This window comes from Kogia breviceps, chromosome 2, assembly GCF_026419965.1.
Source record: "Kogia breviceps isolate mKogBre1 chromosome 2, mKogBre1 haplotype 1, whole genome shotgun sequence".
Taxonomy (NCBI): Eukaryota; Metazoa; Chordata; class Mammalia; order Artiodactyla; family Physeteridae; genus Kogia; species Kogia breviceps.
In genome coordinates, this window is record NC_081311.1 from 100417186 (window position 1) to 100429604 (window position 12419).

The 12419-nt window shown below is 37.3% G+C and overlaps 1 long non-coding RNA gene across 1 annotated transcript in view; it reads left to right on the forward strand.

Moving 5' to 3' along the window:
- The window catches only part of LOC136793589 (uncharacterized), a 43730-nt gene continuing 31311 nt past the window's right edge, over positions 1 to 12419 (forward strand). Inside the window, exon 1 of the long non-coding RNA XR_010839092.1 lies at positions 1 to 165. This is a non-coding gene — a long non-coding RNA (uncharacterized lncRNA). The remainder of the gene's footprint in view (positions 166 to 12419) is intronic.

Consider the following 12419-nt stretch of genomic DNA (forward strand, 5'->3'; position numbering starts at 1 on the left):
ATGGCAAAATATCCAATGAGAACATTTTGAATTTTTGGTAACATGAATTATTTTATTTTTCATTTGGGGGTTTGGAGTGGAGAAGCACTCAGATGAAGACAGCACTTCCTTCATGATATTTTAAAGTTGGAAAAGAAAACCTTCCAAATGGAGATTTTTAACAAGGTACTTCATTAAATTCTTAGTTTTAAATTTAATTTTACATGTGGTTTCTTTCTTAAGAGCTACTTTTATTAACTTTAACTTAGATCCTTGTATGCTAAACATTCAGTATATCCCTACTTGGTTTTCCTATACCTAGTTTTAATTATGGCAAATAATACTAAAGTCAGTCAGGCAAGAGTATTTGTCAATTTCAGAGGATCTTTACAAGGCAGGCAGAAGATTTTTGTTTCAAGTCTTATTTATTTGGGACATAAGGTGAAAACAGTTCTTCAGAATCTTACTGGCAATATTTGTTTATTCAGAATAGCTCTCACTTTTTTTTTTTCTTATGAAAAACTTCAATGTCAATCAGTTAAACCATGTAGCATCTAAAGCAAAATTTTGTTGAAGGCCATCCCTGTCATAATATTCAGGGATAAGGGGTAATACACTAAGTTCTTCTGACCTCTGCAGTAGCTCAGTGTAGAATTATATGTATTTTAATACCCATGCTCCAGGTAAGGCTTCCAAGAGACGACATGCTAAAGAGCAGTGGCTCTCAAACTTGAGGGCCCACCAGCATTGCTTGGAGGGCTTGCTGGGCCCACCCCACAGTTTCTCATTCAGAAGGGCTGGGCGAGGCCTGTGAATCTGCATTCCTAACATGTTTCCAGGTAATGCCCTGCTGCTTGTCCTAGGACCATACTTTGTGTGTGAATCATTACCCTCAGGAAAGAGCAGTGACTTTGAAGTTGGAATTCCCCTGTTCTGCATTAGTGGATTTACTGGGGGGCAGGAGCGGGGGTGGGGTGGGTATTTAATCCAGACAGGCCTACATTTCCTTAGCTGTAAAATGGAGGTTAATGCCACCTACCTGGGACTGTGAGAACTGAGGTAGTAAAGTTGGAAGTGCCCAGTCCTACGTGCCTGGGGGGCTTGATAAATGCTGATTCCCTTGTTCCATCCTCCCCTTCCTATTCTCAAGTGGAAAGAGAGGAACTAAACTTAGCGCCTTCTAAGTTCCTGTCAGCTCTCAAATTCTGTGATTCTAAAAGTTCTCTAGTTCAAGAGAGAATGCCAAACATTCTCTTTGTGTGTGTTTGGTGCTTTACAGAGAGTGGTGTGGTGGTAAACAGTGAGATTGCATAGACCATAGTTTCATTTCTGCTTTCATTACAGCTTAGCATCCAGACTCTAAAAAAAGTTTTCAGTCAGATTTTAAAGCATCATTGAAGAAATTATATTTGAATTCATGACAGTTTCTGGAGGCTGAGTGTATCAGATAAATGGGCATGCTTTTCTAAACGACTGGCCTTATTAGAGTCTCCACTATGTTGCTTCCTATAATGCATGCTCAAATATGTAGTTTTCATTACCTGCTTGATTTTCAGACAGTATTAAATAAGCTGCAAAACAAATCCAAGCTAAAATTATGAGCATATAATTTTTTAATTTTTATTTATTTATTTATTTATTTATTGGCTGCATTGGGTCTTCATTGCTGCATGTGGGCTTTCTCTAGTTGCGGCGAGCGGGGGCTACTCTTTGTTGTGGTGCCTGGGCTTCTCGTTGCGGTGGCTTCTCTTGTTGTGGAGCACGGGCTCTAGGCACACGGGCTTCAGTAGTTGTGGCACACGGGCTCAGTAGTTGTGGCACATGGGCTTAGTTGCTCCGCGGCGTGTGGGATCTTCCCGGACCAGGGCTTGAACCCGTGTCCCCTGCACTGGCAGGCGGATTCTTAACCACTGTGCCATCAGGGAAGCCCGTGAGCATATAATTTTTATAGCATGAAATTATTCAGTGTTTTATTTAAAAATAGTCACTAGTGTATTCACTGTTGTGAATTTATAATCTAAAAAATTGGGGATGCTAAAAGTACTGGGCTAAAATACTATTAGATGTTTTCTGTTTAACTCCATCTTGTTAAAGAAAATGACAACAACCAGGGTCGTTTGTCTTTACCCCACCATCTAAATCTATACAGTGTGTGTGCTAACGCACAGATGTGGAATCTAAAAAAACGGTACTGATGAACCTAGTGGCAGGGCAGGAATCAAGACGCAGAGGTAGAGAACAGAGACTTGAGACCGCTGGTGGGGAGGGGGAAGGTGGGACGAAGTGAGAGAGTGGCATGGACATATATACACTACCAAACGTAGGGTGGATGGCTAGTGGGAAGCAGCCGCATAGCACAGGGAGATCAGCTTGGTGCTTTGTGACCACCTAGAGGGGTGGGATAGGCAGGGTGGGAGGGAGATGCAAGAGGGAGGAGATATGGGGATATATGTATATGTATAGCTGATTCACTTTGTTATAAAGCAGAAACTAACACACCATTGTAAAGCAACTATACTCCAATAAAGATGTTAAAAAAAATAAATCTATACAGTAAATTTGGGGATGAGCACATACAACAAAAAGCATATGCAGCTAAGTGATTGGGGTTTGGTGACATGTGGAACTTGAATAGAGCATTTGCAGCCATCCAGGATGATCTCCTTAAAACTACTGACTGCTGGGGGCCTGCAGGATGCGCACTGGAAGCATGGGTGGGAGAGCTTTCCCCGCATACTGGAGGCTCTGAGTGCATCTGAAACACCTGTTTTTAAACACCTGAGCAGAAGGAGGCTAGAAAGAATGCAGACAGGACATTGAAAATGCCTATTCCCTTTGTTAGTGTAACATGAAATATCCGACAGTGGCGAACAAAAATGGTCAATGCCAGGAAGCAATGTAGGCTGAAGTTCCACTAGTATAATCTGAAGTGGGGCTTCAGATTCAGATTCGTGTTAGAGCTTAGGCAGCAATATTTTTGTGGAACCAGGTATATATATTTATTTTGCCTTTCTTTATAGTCATACTGGTAAATTCTTGGGAAGGTTTGTTTTGTGTCCAAGATATTTTCTATACAGTTGACCCTTGAACAACACGGGGGTTAATCTGAGTATAATTTATAGTTGACCCTCCATATCAATGGTTCCTCCATATCCGTATATTCCACCACAGACCTTTATAGTCCTGTAATATTTACTGTTGAACAATATCTGCATATTAGTGGACGTGTGCAGTTCAATCTGAACAGCTGTTCAAGGGTCAACTACTAAAATTTTACAGTATATTCTTAATCCCCTTTGGCTAGTAAATTAAAGCTGAAATTATCAAGTGTCAACATACTGTGATTTGTATTTTAACATAAGATAAGAGTGCATCATTCTCATCGAGTTGCAACATTTTATCTGATAGGTCTGTATTGAGTAATCAGTAGCTAAGTGCAAATACTCCCATCCCTGTAGTAGAGATCATTTTATATGAAAGTCACCTTAATTACTAGAGCCAGAAGGCCAGAGGTGATGAAAGAGTACTTTAGAAAGATGAAATGTTAAATAAATAAACAAATTAAGGAAACAATCTGAGATAGATTTGCCTTAGTGTAATTTAATGCAGATTTTTACCTCAGATTTGTTTTTAAACTTGATAATTTTATTCTTCCATCTATTGAATAAAATGAATATTTTCTGATTTTCAGAACCTGGCATATTTAAATTTTAAACACAATTATAAAATTAATTCTAATTACTACTTATGGTACAAATTCTATTCTAATTTGGGGCCAGAACTATCCCAGTTTTGGAGGCAATTTGAAACATTGCTTATTTTTATACTGTATGACTTGGGAAAAATTATTTTATAGACTATGAGTAACCTAATGTAAAGTATGTATGATTTATTTTAATGCATTTGTGTAAAATCATATGTATATTCTACTTATAGTATGTACTTCTCTTTCAGTAAAAATACATGAAAAATTCAGATCTGTCCTTGTGCAAACAAGTATTTGGTTGTTCTTTTTTTTCCGGCCGCACCGCACAGCATGCAGGATCTTAGTTCCCTGACCAGGGGTCAAACCCACGCCCCCTGCGATGGAAGTGCTGAGTCTTAACCACTGGACTATCAGGGAAGTCCCAACAAGTATTTGATTTCTAAAGTTTCCTTTTATTCAAACATTTGCACTCATTCTTTCATGCCTGAGTCTCCAAGATGTATCTCAGGTATTTGATAAAGCATATCTTCCTGTAGAACAACGAGAAGAGCAGGAGCCATGCACATGATGCAGCTTGAGACCAGGAAGACAAAGAAGGGCCCTGCTTTTCCTTTGCTTCCTGCCGTTGACTCCCATTGCAGGACATGACCGGGAGCTTGGGACTTGGAGCCTCTGTATGTCAACTCTTCCGAGCTAGAGAGCAGAGGTCAAGCAGGCCCAGAGCTGGCATAGGCACTAAGTAGCTGGCTTGCGTTTGGAGACACAATTGTGTGGAAAACACATATCTTTAAACAGCAGAATCACAGTACGTGAAGATGTCACAGTACAAGAAATACTCTGAAGCCAGGATTGGTTTTGTCCACCTCAGGTCCACTCCAGGAAGAGGATTTGGGGGAAAATGCCTGCCCTGGACTTCAATTATCATTCCTAGCCCTCCTCCTCTACTTACCACCGCCATCCTTTCCCTTTTCCTCTGCTCTGCAAAAATGTGGCTGCTTTAAAGCCAAACATAAAAATAGAACATGAAAAATACTTTTTAGTGACTGAGAGGATGAGAGCTAAAGCATTCAGGATAGTGTATTCATGGATGTGTTGAAAAAGAGGAACTAAGAACAGTCATTTCTTAATATCTTGGAAGACTCATAAAAGACTGAAAATAGAATCTTAAGGAGATAGTGTTCTCAAAACTTTGCTCTAATTATTTAAAACTCTTCATCTTAATTATTTTGAAAAGTCATTAAGCATTTGTCAATTCTAACCATTAGAAAATTTTAAACTGGTTCATTAATCATAGGATCATCATTTTACAGTTAGAAAGGTCTCTAGAGAGTTTCTAGTGACAGAATTAGGATGGCCACGTGTCCCAGTTTGTGGAGGGCAGTCCCAGTTTACATCTTGTTGTCCTGGTATAATCATTAATAGTGCGCCAATAAAGAATGTAATTTATATTCAGTCAATTATATGGCCACCCTAATGTACTCCAAGTTTCCTGACAACTAGGCTGCTGACAAATTTCACATTCTTTGATTCCCAATCTAGTGTTTTTTACTCTAGAGCTGTGTGCTTGCATAAAGAAAGCCATATGAGCCAACAAACTTGGGTCTTTTGATCAGGATGTTAACTCCTACCTTGAATCAATTTTCCTCCTGGAGTAGAATGCTAGGATGCTTCACAGAGGTAAGTGAAGAGCCAGATTATCTGGTTTGCTCTGTTGGCCCAAATTTTCCTTCCTGGGGCCATAAAGCAGTTATTATTATTAAGAAACAAATTAACAAGCAAATTTTTATTTTTATTTGTCAGGTTTATTGAGGTATAATTGACAAAATAAGTTGTAATATGTAATATGATGATTTGATACACGTATGCATTATGAAAGGATTTCCACTATAAAGTTAATTAACACATCCATCCCCTCACATACTTTATTTATTTTTTGGTCAAAAAGCTTGAGATCTACTCTAAGCAAATTTCAGTTATACCATAAAGTATTCTCAACTATAGCCACCATGCAATACATTAGATCCTTAGAACTTTGCTCACTTTATACCTGAAAGTTTGTACCGTTTTACCAACCACTCCTCATCTCCCCCAACCCCCAGCCCATGGCAACTACTGTTCTACTCTCTGTTTCTAGAAGTTTGACTTTTTCCTTTTTAGATTCCGCATGTAAGTGGTACCATGCAGTACGTCTTATTTCACTTAGCATAATGCCTTCCAGGTTCATCCGTGTTGCAAAGGGCAGGATTTCCTTCTTCTTAAAGTCTGAATAATATTATATATTATAAATGTATATTATATTATATATATATATATATGTATGATCTTCTTTATTCATTTGTATGTCGACAGACATTTAGGTTTACCTTGGCTATTGTGATTAATGCTGCAATGAACATGGGAGTACAGATATCGATTTGACATAGTGATTTTGTTTTCTTAGGATATATACCTGGAAGTGGGATTGTTGGATTATATGGTAGTTTTGTTTTTTAATTTATTGGGGAACCTGTTTACTATTTTCCATAGTGGCTGCTATACCATTTTACACTCCTGCTAACAGTGTACAAGGGTTTCCTTTTTTCCACATATTTACCAGCTTTTGTTATCTCTTGTCTTTTTTATAAAAGTCATCAGGCTGTGAGGTGATACTGCAGTTTTGATCTGTATTTCCCTGATGATTAGTGATGCTGAATTTCTTTTCATATACCAATTGGACACTTGTATGTCTTCTTTGGAAAAATGTCTATTCAGGTCCTTTGCCCATTTTTAAATTAGATTATTTGGTTTCTTTTGCTATTGAGTTGTATGAGTTCCTTATATATTTTGGATATTAACTCCTTATTGATATGTGGTTTGTAAATATTTTCTCCCATTCTATAGGTTACCTTTACATTTTGTTGATGTTTTCCTTTGCTGTGCAAGAGCTTTTTAGTTTGATTTGGTCCCAGTTGTTTATTTTCGCTTTTGTTGCTTTTGCTTTTGGTGTCAAATCCAAAAATTTCATTCTTTTGCATATGGATATCCAGTTTCCCCAACACCATTTATTGAAGAGACTATCCTTTCCTCATTGTGTATTCTTGGTGCCTTTGTCAAAAATTAATTGACTAGATGTGTATGGGTTTTTTTCTCTTCTGGGCACTCTATTCTGTTTCATTGACCTATATGTCTGTTTTTATGCCAATGACATACTGTTTTGATTACTGTTGCTTTGTAATATAATTTGAAATCAAGAAATATGATGCCTCCAGCTTTGATCTTTTTGCTCAAGATTGCTTTAGCTATTCAGGGTCTTTTGTGGTTCCAGATGAATTTAGCATTGATTTTTCTGTTTCTGTGAAAAATGACATTGGAATTTTGGTAGAGATTGCATTGCATCCATAGATCACTTTGGAAAAGTAAGAACAACTAATTTTTCCAATCCATGAATATGGACTATCTTTTCAATTATTTGTATCTTCTTCAATTTCTTTCATCAGTCTTTTATAGTTTTCAGCATATAGATCATTCACCTCCTTGGTTAAATTTATTCCTAAGTATTTTTACCATATTTCATGTTATTGTAAATGGGATTTTTTTCCTTACTTTTTCTTTCTGATGGTTCATTGTTACTGAGTAGAAATACAACTGATTTTTGTATATTGATTTTTATGTATTAATTTTTGTACTCAGCGACTTGACTGAATTCATTTATCAGTTCTAACAGTTTTTTGAGGGAATCTTTAGGTTTTTTTTTTTATATATATATGAGATCATGTCATCTACAAACATAGACAGTTTTACTTCTTCCTTTCTGATTTGGATGTCATTTTATTTCTTTTTCTTCCCTGATTTATCTGACTAGGACTTCTGGTACTATGTTAAATAGAAGTGCTAAGAGTAGGCATCCTTGTCTTGTTCCTGATCTTAGAAGAAAAGCCTTTAGCTTTTCATTGTTGAGTATGGAGTTAGCTGTGGGGTTGTCATGTGGGGTACATTCCTTCTATACCTAATTTGTTGAGAGTTTTTAATCATGAATGGGTGTTGGATTTTATCAAATGCTTTTTCTGCATCTATTTAGACAATCATAATTTTTATCCTTCATTCTGTTAATGTGGTGTATCATATTTATTGATTGGCATATGTTGTACCATCCTTGCGTCTCAGAGATAAATCCCACTTGATTGTGGTGTTTGATTCTTTTAATGTGCTGTTGAATTTAGTTTGCTGATATTTTGTTGAGGATTTTTGCATCTTTGTTTATCAAAGATATTGGCCAAGGAAATTTTCTTGTAGTGGCCTTTTCTGGCTTTGGTGTCAGGGTAATGCTGGCCTCCTAAAATGAGTTTAGAAGTGTTCCCTTTTCTTCTATCTTCTGGAAGAGTTTGGGAAGGATAAGTATTATTTCTTTTTAACTGTTTGGCAAAATTCACCAGCAAAGCCTTCTGGTCCTGCACTTTTCTTTATTGGGAGGTTTTGATTACTGATTCAATCTTCTTATTAGTAATTGGTCTGTTCAGATTTTCTGTTTCTTCATGAATCAGTCTTAGTAGGAATGGATCCATTTCTTCTAGACTGTCCAGTTTGTTGGCATGTAATTGTTCATAGAAGTCTCTTATGATCCTTAGTAGTTCTGTGGTATCAGTTGTAATGTCTCCTCTTGTTTCTGATTTTAATCATTTGAGTCTTCTCTCTTTTTTTTAGTCTGGCTAAAGGTTTGTCAATTTTGTTTGTCTTAGTTTCGTTGATCTTTTCTGTTATGTTTCTAATCTATTTATTTTGGCTCTGAACTTTGTTATTTTCTTCCTTCTACTAACTTTGGGTTTAGTTTGTTCTTTATTTAGTTTCCTTCAGGTGTAAAATTAACTTGTTTGTTTAAGATCTTTCTTTTCTCTTAATGTAGGCATTTAATGCTATAAAATTCTTGTTTAGAACTGCTTTTGCATCCCATAAGTTTTGGTATGTTGTGTTTTTGTTTTTGGTTAAAGATATTTTTCGATTGCCCTTTTGATTTCTTCCTTGATCCATTCAGGAGCATGTTTCTTCATCTTCACATATTTGTGAATTTTTCAATTTTCCTCTTGTTATTGATTTCTAGTTTTAAACCACTGTGGTCACAAAAGATGCTTGCCAATGTACTTAAATTTGTTAACACTTGTTTTATGACCTAACATATGACCGATCCTGGAGAATATTCTGTGTGTGCTTGAGAAGAGTATGTATTCTTCTGCTTTGGGATGAAATGTTCTGTATATGTTTGTTATGTTCATCTTTTTTTTTTTTTTTTTTTTTTTTGTTCATCTTTTTTTTTTTTTTTTTTTTTGCGGTATGCGGGCCTCTCACTGTTGTGGCCTCTCCCGTTGCGGAGCACAGGCTCCGGACGCACAGGCTCAGCGGCCATGGCTCACGGGCTCAGTTGCTCCGCGGCATGTGGGATCTTCCCGGACCAGGGCACGAACCCGTGTCTCCTGCATCGGCAGGCGGATTCTCAACCACTGCGCCACCAGGGAAGCCCGTTATGTTCATCTTTAACATGTAGTTTAAGTCCAGTTTGGTTACTGACTTTCTGTTTGAATGATCTCTCCATTGTCAAAAGGGGGATATTGAAGTCCCCTGCAACTATTGTGTTGATATCTATTCAATTGGATGTTGGGCACATTAATATTTATAATTGTTATATCCTTCTTGATGAATTGATCACCTGATCATTATATAATGACCTTCTTTGCCTCTTTTTACAGTTTTTTACTTAAAGTCTATTTTGTCTGATGTAAATGTAGCTACCCTGCTCTCTTTTGGTTCCCATGTGCATGGAATAGCTTCTTCCCCATCCATTCACTTTCAGTCTATGTGTATCTTTAAAACTGAAGTGAGTCTCTTTTCAGCAGCATTTATGTGGGTCTTATCATTATTATAATTTTAAAATCCATTCAGCCACTCTATATCTTTTGACTAGAGAATTTAGTTTACTTACATTTAATTTTTGATATGTATGGACTTACTATTACTATTTTGTTCATTGTTTTCTAGCTTTTTTTGTAGTTCCTTTGTTCCTTTCTTGCTCTCTTCTTTCATGATTTGATGATTTTCTGTAATTGTATGCTTTGCTTCCTTTCTTCTTATCTTTTTTTGTATCTACTGTAGGTTTTCACTTTGTGGTTATCATAACAACTTCATATGCATACAAAGGCTCTACATATGCTTACTCTCCCTCCCACATTTTATGTTTTTGATGTTACAAATTGCATCTCTTTAAATTATGTATCCATTAACAAATTATTGTAGCTATAGTTATTTTTAATGCTTTTTTCTCTTATCCTTTATACTAGAGTTATAAGTGATTTATACATTATCATTGCAATATTAGAGTATTATGAATTCACGTATATATTTACCTCTACCAGTGAGTTTTATGCTTTCATATATTTTCATGGTACTAATTAGCATCCTTTTGTTTCAGCTTGAAGAACTCCCTTAAACATTTCTTATAAGGCCAATCTAGTGGTAATGGACTCCTTCAGCTTGTGTTTGTCTGGGAAATCTTTATCTCTTCTTTTTTTTTTTGTGGTACGCAGGCATCTCACTGTTGTGGCCTCTCCTGTTGCGGAGCACAGGCTCCGGACTCACAGGCTCAGCGGCCGTGGCTCACAGGCCCAGCTGCTCCGCAGCATGTGCGATCTTCCCGGACTGGGGCACGAACCTGTGTCCCCTGCATCGGCAGGCGGATTCTCAACCACTGTGCCACCAGGGAAGCCCATCTTCTTTAATTTTGAAGGATAAGTTGGCTAGAATATTCTTGGCTGGCAGTTTTTTTCTTTCAGCATCTTAAATATGTCATCCCACTCTCTTCTGGTGTACAAGGTTTCTGCTGAAAAATCCAATGATAGTCTTATGGAGGTTCTTCAGCTCCCTGATGCAGGCTAACTGGAAGCCTGACCTTCAGGCAGCAGCTGGGAAAGTCAGGACGTTAGCTATGCAGTCTAGCCCCTATCAGGGAGAAACCAAGAGCTGGGTGTTTTTGCTTACTCCGTGCCAAGCCAAAGGGGAAAGTCACTGGTAGTGCTTGTGCACCTATATAGAACAGCCTGGTTTTTTTTGTTGTTGTTTTGTTTTGTTTTTTGCTGCATTGGGTCTTTATTGCTGTGTGCACACTTTCTCTAGTTGTAGTGAGCGGGTGCTACTCTTTGTTGTGGTGCACTTCTGTGGAGGGGATGTCAGGAGCCTCTTATCTAGCCTTCTCGGTGATGTCCTCCATGTGACATTCTTAAGGGGCCTTTGGGCTGCTCACACCTTCCTCTTGTTTGAGCATCTCCACTTCAATCTTGCCACACACATTTAGTTTTAAATTGGCATTGAGGAGAAATATCTGGAATCAAATCGAGCCACATAGACCCAAATCACCCCAAGAGCTCAGGGAATCTAAAATATACAACGGGTACTGCTTTCATAAAGATTAAGAAAAAACCTTAACAGGTAAGTAACTATACCTTCAAACCAAAAAATAGCAGGTAATCATGCTTTAGTTAAATGATCAACTACTACATCATCTCTAAGTGTCTGTACTATTCAAGAATGACCTGGACCCTAATCAAGATGACGAGTCCTTTAAAAAATATGACTTTGGTGGGTGCATTTAAAAATTGCTTTAATGAGAGAGCAGTTACCACTTCCTGTGCCAGGAAACATTTCTGGTGTATACCCCAAAAGAATGCAAATAGTTAAGCCTAATACAGAATGATAAACTCCATGAGCCTATGTAGGCAAAGAGCCTTACAAGTAATTTATTTGGTGAGCAGTGTGGAGAATGTGATCAGGTGCTTTAAAAAACATCAATTATGAAACTTCTATAAATATGATGGAGAGAAAAAGAAGCCTGGCCTTGACCATCAGCATTAGTCTGAGCTGCACTAAACCCAATCTGAAAAAAAAAAAAAACCCAGAAGTTCAACCAAGAATGCATTGAAGTATTTCAACCATCAAATTAAGGACATAACTGTGAGATCTTTTCTTTTGGGTGCTAATTCAGGACTATTAACCCTATTTTCTTGGACAGTGTTGAGAAACCACTCAATCTTGGATGTACTGTGTAAACCTGAATTTTCAACTCAGATCTTTTTCTTTCCTGACACTTATTTTAGATGGATTACTTAAGCATACCTGCATGAAACTATTTCTTAATTCAAGTCCTGCTGAATACCAGTGTCCCATGAGATTAACTCAGTGGGAGTTCCGAAACAAAACAATACAAAACCAAAAACTGATTCCACGGTTGAATAAATTGGGAAACATGCTTACATGTTCCTGCTTTCACTGCAGGATCACGTGAAAGATTTAATATCCTATGTAAATAATGACTTCCTAGAAAGGTTGGGGTCCAATCTGCAGTCTTCTTCAAACTTATTTGATCAAGGATCCCCCCCCATAAACTCCTGCTTTTTAAAATAAATTTATTTATTTATTTTTCATTTTATTTATTTTTTATTTTTTATATTTTTTATATTATATATAATATATATTATATTATATATATTATATATATATATACCACAATAAAACAAACAAACAAAAAATTATACTTGCTAAGACTATCTTTACTTTTTTTTTTTTTTTTTTTTTTTTTGCGATACGCGGGCCTCTCACTGTTGTGGCCTCTCCCGTTGCGCATCACAGGCTCCTGACGCACAGGCTCAGCGGCCACGGCCCACGGGCCCAGCCACTCCGCGCCATGTGGGATCCTCCCGGACCGGGGCACGATTCC